General features: G+C 45.8%; 1 protein-coding gene across 1 annotated transcript in view; it reads right to left on the minus strand.

Moving 5' to 3' along the window:
* Positions 1 to 11,705, minus strand: part of ASH2L (ASH2 like, histone lysine methyltransferase complex subunit) — a 50,165-nt gene extending 38,460 nt beyond the window's left edge. The window contains exon 1 of the mRNA XM_043502985.1: positions 11,686 to 11,705. The gene's annotated coding sequence lies outside the window, so the exon portion shown is untranslated. The remainder of the gene's footprint in view (positions 1 to 11,685) is intronic.
* Between the last annotated feature and the right edge of the window lie 228 nt (positions 11,706 to 11,933).

The raw sequence follows: 11,933 nt of genomic DNA on the forward strand, positions 1-11,933 counted from the left end.
CCCAGCCGCCAGTATGGGCTTTGGCCTGATTAACTCCAATCCACATCCAAGCCCAGGGATAAACAAAGCGCGTCTGGTTCTCACAGCAGAGGCCCTCCTCTCGGCATTGATCACCAGCGCTGCTTACATATTCAGCTGGCATGTCCTGCTGAGACCTGCCAGTAATTAACAAGCCACTTGAGGGTCATTTGCAGGAGCCATTAAACTGCTCTGAAAAGGGGGAAAGCCTTGCACTGTGCTAATGCCAAGCATGAGTCAGATGCCCCCAAAATTATAAGGCTGGTTGAAAAAACAAACCAGGAACCTGGGGGCTCTTTTTGCCTCCTTGGTGTTGAGTCTTTATGGGCTGCATTTCCAAGGTTTTGAGTAAAAAGAAAAGGAGTACTTGTGGCACCTTAGAGACTAACAAATTTATTAGAGCATAAGCTTTCGTGAGCTACAGTACTTTGAAAGCTAAGACTCTTCTACAACTCCAGGAGCCAGGGCTTTAAGAAGAACATCAAACACCAGGAGACTCAGGATAAAAATCTCATTGATCTTGCTATGCATGGTACCTACTTAAGGGCATAGAGCTCTGGGGCTTGCGCTATGAATGGGGACCTAATCTTTGTTAGCAAAAAGCTTTGCAGCCCCTGTGAGCATCAGCCCTTCTGACAGCCCAATATACATTCGCTGTATTAAGAAGAAACAGGGACGAGGCTTTTGTTGGGAAGAACAGCAGTGCAGCGAGACCAGGCACTTTCTGGCCTCTGGATCCTAAGTGCCCAGGCAGTTTCCACTGGCAGTGCCAGTTATTGTGTTCCCTGCCTTTCATGCAGTAGCCACAGCTCTCTGTGTTCTGAGGTCAGTGCCACTTGTGAAGGGAAAGTCCTGCCTCTGGGTGCCCGACCAGGGCTCTCGCTGAAGTCAATGCAAAGCGCAGGTCCATCACCCATAAGAGGCAGGGCAGGCGAGTGGGTAAGGCCCTGGGCTAGAAGCCAGGAGGCTTGTGTTCTGTTCCTTGTTCTGCCAGTGACCTGCTGTGTAACCTTGGGCAAGTCACTTCCCTGCTCTCTGCCTCAGGTTCCCCTCCCTCCCTGTCTTCTCTATTTATTATGCTCAAATAAATTTGTTAGTCTCTAAGGTGCCACAAGTACTCCTCATTCTTTTTGCTGATACAGCCTAACACAGCTACCCCTCTGAAATCTATTTAGACAGCAAGTTCATCAGCGCAGGGACTGTTTCTCATGCTGTGTACGTACTGCACCTGGCGCCGTGGCACCTCATGGTGCTACTCTAAGTATCTGAGGGTAGAATTGGGGCCTGAAACGAATAAATCAATCAATCAACCAAAATGTGCTGAAGTTGGGGGAGAAGGGGAATGACTCCTTTAGAGTCTCTTCACCAGCCCAGTGAAATCTGCCTTGAGCGCCCATCCAGGGATCTGCAGAATGGCCAGAAGGTCTTTAACTGAAAGAGGAACAAAACTGCGCTGGAAACCACATGGCCGCTTTCGACTGGGGTTAGAACAGGGGGATGGTGCATGGCACAGGTTCCACAGTGTTTGATTCCTGAAGAGGAGAGCGCCCCTGCTTGGCTCTATCCCCCACTGAGTGTGGGTGCAGCTCAGGGTCAGGCTGAAGCTGAACTTTGCTCCAACCTGCAGTATTCTCAGCCTCAGCTCCTAGCCTGCAGTTCTCCATCCTGACCGTAATGCAAGCTCTGCAGAGGCTCAGGCTGCTAGCCTGGGGCGTGCACGGTTAATCCTCTGCTCTAAATCACACAATCCAAGGGACACGGAGATTTGCAGCTAAACCAGGTCTGGGGTACAGTTCTAATTTCCCTCCGGGACGTGGTGTGTGTGTCTGTGTAGATTCCTCATCAACGCACTGAGTGAAATCCTGGCCCTACTGAAGTCAGTGCAGGGTTTGCCAGTTGACTGAGTGTGCAGACACTGCAGCATAGCGTCTAACTCACTGACAAGGTGATTGGGGTGAAGTCCTTTTAGGAATGGGGTGAGCATCCTGCCATTTGGAGCAGTTTGTTCCCTTCTAGAGGCAGGGAATTTGCCCTTCAGAAACATCTTTACAAGTTGGCCTGGGCAGGGATGAATGGTGTCCAGGGAGAGAGGAATCATCCCAACCTTCCCCCCGCTGGGTGGCAGGTTAGAACAGGAGACTCCAGCTCCAAAGCAAGGGGACTTGGAAGAGCAAATCCCACATAATCAAGAGATGCAGCTCTTGCATCACCTCCGACCTGGCTGGAATCAGGAAGCAAATCTCACAGGAAAACATATCCTCACTGCATTTGCAAAGTAGAGACGTAGCCAGTGCTTTGGTTGCTAGTCAAGTTGATAAATTGGAGATAGTTCAGAGAAGAGCCATGAGGATGATTAAAGGACAAAAAAACATGCCTTATAGTGATAGGCTCAAGGAGCTCAATCCATTTAGCTTACCAAAGAGAAGGTTCAGGGTGACTTGATCACAGCCCGAGAGTAGCTACCTGGGGAACAAACATTTGATAATGGACTCTTCTATGTGGCAGACAAAGATAGAACAATGGCTGGAAGTTGAAGCTAGACAAATTCAGACTGGACACAAGGTGCCCATTTTTAACAGTGAGTGTAATTAACCAGTGGAACAATTTACCAAGGTCTGTCGTGGATTCTCCACCACTGGCAATTTTTAAATCAAGACTGGTTTCTTTTAAGCTATGCGCTAGTGGACCAGGAATGATTACGGGGGAGCCCTAGGGCCGGTGTCGTGCAGGAGGTCAGACTAGATCATCACAGTGGTCCCTTCCGTCCTGGGGATCTATAAACACTGAACCTCAGAATCTTTTTAGCTTCCTCTCTCAATGCATGAGGCCAGATTCCTGAGAGACTGTCTGAGTCATTGCTCCAGTCTGCTGTCCTTGACCTGACGGCAGTGTAAGTTTGCAGATAGCATTAGCCTGATCATTCTGCAGCTCAGGGCCTGCAAGGGTCTCTGTCAGCAATGGAAACCTGTGGGACTTACCACTTGCCTGTTTGCTTAACAATATCCACCCTCAGGAAGGCCGAGCTGGAGTTCAAGGAGGGGAAGATAAGGGGAGTTTGCTTTGGATCCATATGAAAAGGAGCGAGTGGAGTAAACAGTCTGAAGGGCTGTTTATGGGAAAATTGCTTATCAGAGGAACAGGAGTAATGGTAAAGCAAACTGTTGATTAGGCCCTGCCTGGGCAGCACCTGGGCCAGAGGGGAGCACTGGTTCCACCTCCCCTGCCTGATCCTTTCACCCACTGGCTCAGCTGGAGACGGCCCCTTTGAAGAGTGTGGATAAGGCACTGGCTCAGAGGAAGGATGGCCCAATGGCCAGGGCACTGACTAGCTGGGACTCAGATTAGTTCCCTGCTCTACCACAGACTGCAGGGGGGACCAGAGGAAGTCACTTGGGCTTTACAAAGTGTTACCCCAAGTGAGTAGGGAGCCTAGGTCCCATTTAGACTCTAGACACGAATGGAAGTTAGGCACCTAAATACCTGTTCAGGGTCTGCACTAAATGGGCCATCTTGATTATCACTTTATTATTATTATAAGTTTTTTTTCCTCCTGCTGATAATAGCTCATCTTAATTAGCTAGCCTCTTATTCCACCTTTTCATGTTCTCTGTATGCATGTGTATTGTATATATCTCTTCTTACTATATGTTCCATTCTATGCATCCAATGAAGTGAGCTGTAGCCCACGAAAGCTTATGCTCAAATAAATGTGTTAGTCTCTAAGGTGCCACAAGTACTCCTGTTCTTTTTATGAGCCTCAGTCTCAGTGGAAGTCCTTGGAATGTAGGCGACTGTGTGCCTAAGTTAGCTTTAGAAATGGGACTTGGTCCCCTTACTCATCTAGTAGCTTCTGACATTTTTATCCTCAGTTCCACATTTGTGAAATGGGCCTAGCAGCCCTGCCCTCCCTCACAGGGGTTGTGAGAAGAGAGACATTAAGGGACAGCATCTGAGCATCTCACAAATTCCTAAGATAGTGAGATAAAGTAAAATCCTCCCTGAACCTTCATACCAAATTCAGACTAAGAGCACAGCTGCACTTCTGTAGCCCTTCAGCACAGACCCTCAGGACAGCGAGAGGAGGGGTTGTCCTGCCATTACAGGGAATCCGCATCCCCAAGAAGTGGTAGCTAGGTCAACGCAGGAATTCTTCCATCGACCTAGCGCTGCCTACACTGGGAGTCAGGTCAGCTGACGATGTCTCACAGGGGTGTGGATTTTTCACACCCAGAAGAGAAACAGCTATGCCAATGTAAGTTTCTGGTGTAGACCAGCCCTCAGACTGACCCTGAAGTTAAGTGGAGATTTTCATTCTCCAGGAAAGGTTAACTCATCGACCCAGCTCTGTCACTCAGTGGTTTGAAAAAATCCATACCCCTGAGCAACATAGTTAGACTGACCTACCCCCCCAGTGTAGACAGCGCTAGGTTGAGGGACGAATTCTTCCATTGACCTAGCTACCGCAGCTCTGGGAGGTGGACGAATACAGCAACAGGAGAACCCTGCCCATCAGTGTCCTGAGCGTCTACACTGAAGTGCTACCATGGCACAACTGCAGCTGTGCTGCTGGAGCAGTTTAAGTGTAGACAATGACAAAGCCTTTGTAGTCTGCTTTTCCCTCCCCTTTACTTCTCAGTTTTATCCCCTTATGGAAAATCCCCATAGAACTTAATGGTAACAGTGTTAGAGGTTTGAGCAACTACCCTGAAGAACTGAATAGAGGATTCATCCACTATGGATTAGATGCAAAACCCAACAGAAGGAACTGAAGAGAGAGGGAAATCCGGTTGGTCTTTAAAGAGTCTCCTCCCTATTCACTTTGACAAGGTTTTGCCATAAGGTCCTACAGTCTCTGCACTTCCCAGCATTGGCTAGCACTGAAAGCACTCGTGCCAGAAATAAAACACAATGCATAAAAATTATTAACAGGGCTTGATCCTTTAAATGGATCAGATTGCAGGCGTGTCTGCGGGGGGAGACAAGACCCGCTAGAACCTGTGCAGAAAGAACACCACTGATGAAGGAGACTTGGCAGAGGTGCAAGTGTCTCCCTACGGAAGTTGGGCTGCAGGCTCGGGGGGATAGTATACTGGGGGCACACTCTGCTCTGTTTCACAGGGGGCAGGAGAAGGAACAGTGTGTTCAGTGGAGTCTCATACTGGTGCAACGGAAAGCAAGGCTGGCCTTGTGCCTTGGGCCTCCTGCCTGCTCAGTTCCTGGGGTGCTCCGCTCCGTGGACAGCGTGCCCCTATTATGGTTATTATTTGTATTGCAGCAGCCCCTAGGGGCCCCAGTGAGGGAGCAGGGCCACACTGGGCTAGGTTCTGTACAAACACAAGCAGATGAGACCATCGCACCCTGAAGGGGTAGATGAGGGCAGGGTGTGGGGGGTTGTTTCTGATGGGGTTCCACTGATCCCTGACTTCCTAAGGGCCCCGAGTCCCCTGCGCTGAAGGATTCTTCTAGCTCAGACAGTTCCTGTGTTGCATATAATGGGAACAAAACCTGAATCCTTGAGGGGCCAGGCTGCTTGGAGATGGCCATGGAGAGCGATCCTTAGTGCTGATTGTGGTGATGCAGATGCCTGTGTGGTAGGAAATGGACCCAGGCCCCTAGAAAGCCCACCAGCGGTAATGACAGGCAGTCACTGGTTTGCAACCCAACCAGAGGATAAAGGCTCTCATTCACTATCACACACCTGCGTGTAACACCAACCTCTCTTTCCTATCTGTTTTTCAAGGCACTGGGTTAACTAAAGGCACAATTTTAAACCCATTTAGTTAAACTACAACTGCAAACCCCTGTGTGGAGAGTCTGATTTTGGTTTAAATCAGGCTTATTTCAGGTTAGCATCAATCAGTCAGGAACAGGTTGAAGCTGAACCAGATTAAGCCACGATTACCTAGAAATAAAAGTGCCCACCCAGGGGTCTGCGATGGGTTGGTGTGCATACAAAACCCAAGAGGCAGGCTCTGCTAGCCATGTTTATCACCTCCGCTTGCTGAGAAATGGGAAGTGAATTGGGAGGAGGTTTGCCCTGTGCTTGACATGTCACCCCAACACAAATGCAGCAGCTAGACTTCCAAAGCTGCAGAGTGCATTTAGCAGCTAGTGACAGATTTGCACTGATCATTTTCAGACAGCTTTGCATTCCAATGCCTGCAGGGTGGTCACTCTCACTGGGATTAAAGGTGTGCTAAGGAGAAGGCTACTAACCACGTGAGAAAGAAGCAAACAGCTGATGTCAAATGCATTCCTACCTGTTAACCCCCCAGGAGAAGAGCTAATGTCTAGAAAGTTTGGAGACACACAGGTGGATTTTCTGCAGTGCTACTTCCCTCACAATCCACAGCTTAGCAGCACCATTTCTGGTTCCCCAGGAGCTGGTACACAGCCCTCTTTGTCCCATTGGGGAACATACCTCTTGGGGAGTGACCCCTCTCAGTGAGCCTGAGGCTATCCAGAGGAAAGCAGTTAGATTTGCTGTGTAAACTCTAGGTTTGCTTGCTTTGGGACATAGCTAAGCTGGGTCTCCCTTGAACACAGGAAAGTTAGTTTTATCCGTACCAGTTAGGAAACCTATATGCATTGTCGAGCCATTGTGTATTTCCACCCGACTAGAACAGGAAAACACATTGTGTCATGCTGTTGTTTAAAGGAGACTCCATTTCCTCCTTAGTGAGGTTTCAGTCATTTACTGTTTGGAAATGCATCCGATGAAGTGAGCTGTAGCTCACGAAAGCTTATGCTCAAATAAATTTGTTAGTCTCTAAGGTGCCACAAGTACTCCTTTTCTGTTTGGCCCTGCGTTAGCAGTCTGAGCAAAGAGATCAAGGGTTACCTTCCCAGCCCCAGAGATGGCTCCTGCAGGCTCATGGCTGTTAGGAAGTTTGTTCCGCTGTGGCCTTGCTTTATCAAGCAATAGGTTTCAATTTTTTCACCAAACAAAAAAATAAAAACTGCAGCACCCACCCAGCACTCCTGAGCAATGCTACGAAACAAACCAGCCTTTCAATAACAAAGCAACATACGCAGCCCAGCACTCACATGCTATCCTGTAACAAACCAGCAGGCAAAGCCCAGCACCAAGGAGCAAATCAGTGTATGCAGCCCAGTACAAAAAAGTGACCCTACAACAACAAACCAACATACACAGCCCAGCATTTATGAAGGGTTCTGCAACAACAAGCCAGTGGGCGCTCATGTTATAAAACTGTTTTTCCAAGGAATCAATGCACACATGCAACAAAGAAAACACAATCTGTGTAAGAAAAGGGGTTTGATTTCCAGGCTTAGAAAGGAGTGAGCCGAAAAACAGTCAGCAAGGAATAATAGGGATTTTTAAACCATGCAAAATACCTGGGGACTGGGCTTCCACATAAAGATGAGGCAACGTGACAAGAGACAGGAAATCTAATGCGAATGCTGTCACTCAGACCATTATGTTAAAAAATCCCAGCTGTGCTATTTCAACCCAATCAACAATTCCATTAATCACCTGCCATTAAACATGTGGCAGGTCTGTGGGTACTAATGATAGGGGCAACACTTGCACTAGGCTGGCAGCTAAGCCTGTATTTTAGCACATGGTTTACAGACAAGTAATGAACCCCAGAAAACACAGAGATCTGTATTGGAAGGGCTTAGCTGCTCTTTGCACATCTTATGCAAAAAGAGAGGAAAATTAAGGTTCCTCAGGGCTTGGGGATGCAGTGTTACCTAGTAGTTAGAACAAAGGAGTGGGAGGCAATCTCCCACTCTTGTACCTTGCCCTGGAAAGGAGGGCTACAGAGTGGTCAGAGCAGAGGGCTATAAGGCAGCACCACTCTCCAGAGCTCTTCCAGAATCTCCCTTGTAATCTTTGGGGGGCAAGATCTGGGCCAACGTTGCTCCATCTGTAAATTGAGACTCCTACTGCTTACAAACTCAGAGGACTGGTGTAAGGATTAATGAATGCAATGGAGAATCACTGTCAGGGGACCAGCCAGGTGAATACACAATAAATCAACATGTATTTTTAAAATAGCATGTAGTTCCAATAAACTATTCATGAATATACAGTAGGACTCCTATTTTATGAACTAATTGGGGGGGGGTTAATAAAATTGAACATCGCAAAACTACATAATGAATGGCGACAGATGTATACAGTACAGCATGCCCTATTTTTCTTGATTTGAGAGAAGCTGCGTCTCTTCTTTGGTTCATGTAAGAAGTCATTCATAAGATAAATGTTCATAAAATCAGGGTACTATTGTATTTATTAAATTATCAGCCCAGCTTTATAACTGGATGGGGGATAATAACGAACATCAAATAGCTTATTTAAAAGATATTGTGGAATCTACCAAAAAGTTATTCAGTGATTTATTTGATCAATTGTAGTTTTCTGTGCATGCTTTGGATATGACCAAGCTCTTTGGAACTTGCAAAACACAATTTCTAAGCAATTTAGGATAAGGAAAATATATAGGTAATCAAATCTCAGGCTTCAGGGCCGATCGCTCCAGGAGTCAGGAAGGAATTCTGCCTTCCACTAGAGCATTTCACACTTGACTAGGTGCTTCATGGTGATACTTTGCCTTTCTTTGAAGCATCAAGTATGAATCACCTGTGGAGGCTACACTGGCTTTGATGAAGCAAGGGCCAAGGCCCAGATCCACAAAGATATTTAGGCTCCTTTCATTTGTTTATTTCAGTGGAAGTTAGGAGCCTAAATACCTTTGTGGCTCTGGGGCCAAGTGTCTGATTCATATCCGATGAAGTGAGCTGTAGCTCACGAAAGCTTATGCTCTAATAAATTTGTTAGTCTCTAAGGTGCCACGGGTACTCCTTTTCTTTTTGCGAATACAGACTAACACGGCTGCTACTCTGAAACCAGAATATAAATCCTGGAAGGACCATTGCGATCATCTACTATGATCTCCTGTATAACAGGCCATAATACTTCCTTCGTTTGACATGTGAGCTCTTATGACCAAGATTTTTAAAAGTGAACAGTGATTTTGGGTGTCCAACATGAGAACCTTAAAAAGTTTGGATCGCAGGGGAGCTCAGTGCTTTCTAAAACGTAGGGCCTGTTAAGATGTCTCAAATTAGACACCTAAGTCACTGGGCACTTTTGAAAATCTTTGACCTAAGCTCATAAATGACGTATCTGCCTATGCGTAATTGCAAAAAGGATTAATGATATTTGGAAGTATTTGCAATATGTTCAATGTGTCTATTGTAGATGATGTGGGAAACAGAATCAGTGAAGTTAATTTACCGTGATTACTTCTAGCAAGAGGCAGTGCTCATCTGAAGAGTCCAACTGGGAGCACATAAAGATTTTAATGGGAATAAATGTCCAGCCACTTTTGCACCAAAACAAACACCTACAGTGTCAAACATCCCTTCCTAGCTGAGCTTTGTTAAAGAATCCCATGGGCTGAGAAACTCTCACAAAAATGAGACTATCTTTCCAGAGACAAATCAGCTGGACATGCCTTTTTATTTTTGTAGCAGCTTATTGCAGGCTGTCCTATAAACTGTGCAACATTTCCTGTAACAGATCTATTGTCACCCCTTGGAAAGGGGAAGGAACATCACGTATGACTCCTGTAGCCGGTATTCCTACAACAGAGCTGCTTTTGATAGTTCAGATTAGATACACTTAGGTTGCATGAAATCCATAATAACTTTGCTCCTTATTGTAACCTGATGCTGGATAAACATCACAGCATGCTCTCTAATAGAGAAAAATCTGTTTAGAATGGGCTTATCCTGCAGTCTATGCAAAACCCTGAAGCGTCAAATATGTAACAGTTGTTTTGTAAATGGCTCATCTTGTCATTTGCCTGCCAGTGTCCCTCAGCTGTTTTGAAAAAACCCTGTTTTTAAAATGTGACCTGAGCATCCTGGAGTATGGAAACTCATGTAATCTAGTTCTCTGCAGAGCCAAACTTAACTGGTCTCTCAAGATAATGAGTGCACAGCATAGGCTTGTCTACACACAGAAGTTGTATTGCTTTAACTATACCAGTGCTGTTAAAACAGTACAGCCTCCCCTCGTGTGGATGCAGTTTTAGATCAGTATAGATTTGGGAAAGGGAAAACGCTATAATGCTCCAAGACACCTTTGTACTGAGAGAACTGTCCCCCCGCCGGGTTGTACCAGTATAACTATTTCAATTTAAAAACAAACAAACAAAAAAAACCCCCCCACCACTCCCTTACCAAAATAGTTACATTGGTTGAGAAACTGCATGGAGCAGGCCTGAAAGATACTGTTTACGGGTGTTTATTTAGAGCAAATAGTCCATGTCATGTGCTAATCCCTCTGGTTTCTCTCTACAACATCCGTAATTTTGATAAGATAGTTGAAATGTTAAGTTCTGCTCTGGTGGTTCAGATATTTGTGCCGGTATCTTTAACGCCCAATCTGGATACTGCTCCAGAAAAGCCATCTCAGCACAGACACAAAGCACCTAAGCTGTTACCCCCAATTCTGTGCTGGTTATATCAGTGACTGCAAGATTGGATTCCTTTTGGAAAACGTGAATACGATCAACTCTTGTGCATAGCTTCCAGCACTTTAACGAAACAAAGAAAACTCAACCAAGCGAGGTGCATATGGATTTACCAATTAACAAAGAGAAGCAGTAAGTTCCAGTAGTAACTTGCTCTATTGTACACATTCTGCTAATGGTAGGAAAAGCTCCCTGGATACAGATCACAGTAAAACCCTACACACGTGCTCAGCACTAGTGTCAAGATAGGGATGGAGTGACTGCTGAAATACCCGTTCCTGTCAGATTGCAAGTGTTTCATTTCAAACCTTATCTTCAATGCAGTTTGATTGGTGTCATTTCTTTTGTCTTTGTTTCCTTTGTAATTCTCAGAGTAATAGAGTAATTTAATGACAGGTTTCAGAGTAGTTTAATGTGATGTGTCCTTAATGTAATTCATTAGCAGACTTTTCAACAGTAAAAAGCAGATGAAGACACATGATCTGCCTTCTCCCCCCCCCCCCCCCCCCCCGGATAGTCTTGTGGAAAGCCCCACTTCCAATCCACATCCCAATGCTTTACACTGTGTTCACGCCCTCCCTGGAGCACCCAGTCAGACAACACCAGCAGCCTATTGTGCCTTCAATAGCATTGAAAACTAAACATCAGGTCAAAGCTGGTATTTATCGTCAAGCTATAAATAATCCCAGCCTAATAAAAGCAGAGAATTATAAAGGAAACTCAGAATTTAAAAATTCTGTGAATTTTTGCATTTTGAATTTTGTATTTTTGCAAATACAGACTAACACAGCTGCTACTCTGAAATCTGTCAGAATTTAAAGACAGTATCTAGCTAGCAAGACACTAATATGCTGTCTGCAACCTGCTACCAAGCATTGCTCTGATCCAGTTGTCCTGACTCCAGCAAAATTATTGATTTTAATTAGCTTTGTCAGTACAGAAACGCTGGATTGGGCCTGGTGCCCTGTACTAAAGTGATCTGGTGAAAGACAAGCTCTAAGCAAGAATTTTAACATAGGTCAGAGAGAAGAGACACTCGAGAGAGAACTAGGGTAAGTAGTCATCATTTATATGATGAAAGGGTTTAGTGGTTTGGCTGAAGAGGGATTGCAGGGAGTCCCTAATCAATACACTTGAACTGGAGGCTCAGACTTACCTACCTTGAAGGAGATGCTAGGTATAGTGGGGGACAGATGTTGGGGTCCTTTCTACTGCAGGTAGGAGACTTGCTGCAGGCTCCACTCTAGGAGCTAAGGGCAGCTGAATTGCTCCTCTTAATCAGACATAACTACAGGTGTCTCCTTTTAGGGCTACAGAGAGCTTCCACCTGTGGGCTTGCTGAGGCTTGCCCTGCTATAGAAGGAAGCTATTAAATCCTCTTTTGAGGGAGGAGGGGAGGTGATT

This window comes from Dermochelys coriacea, chromosome 26 (genome assembly GCF_009764565.3).
Source record: "Dermochelys coriacea isolate rDerCor1 chromosome 26, rDerCor1.pri.v4, whole genome shotgun sequence".
NCBI lineage: Eukaryota > Metazoa > Chordata > Testudines > Dermochelyidae > Dermochelys > Dermochelys coriacea.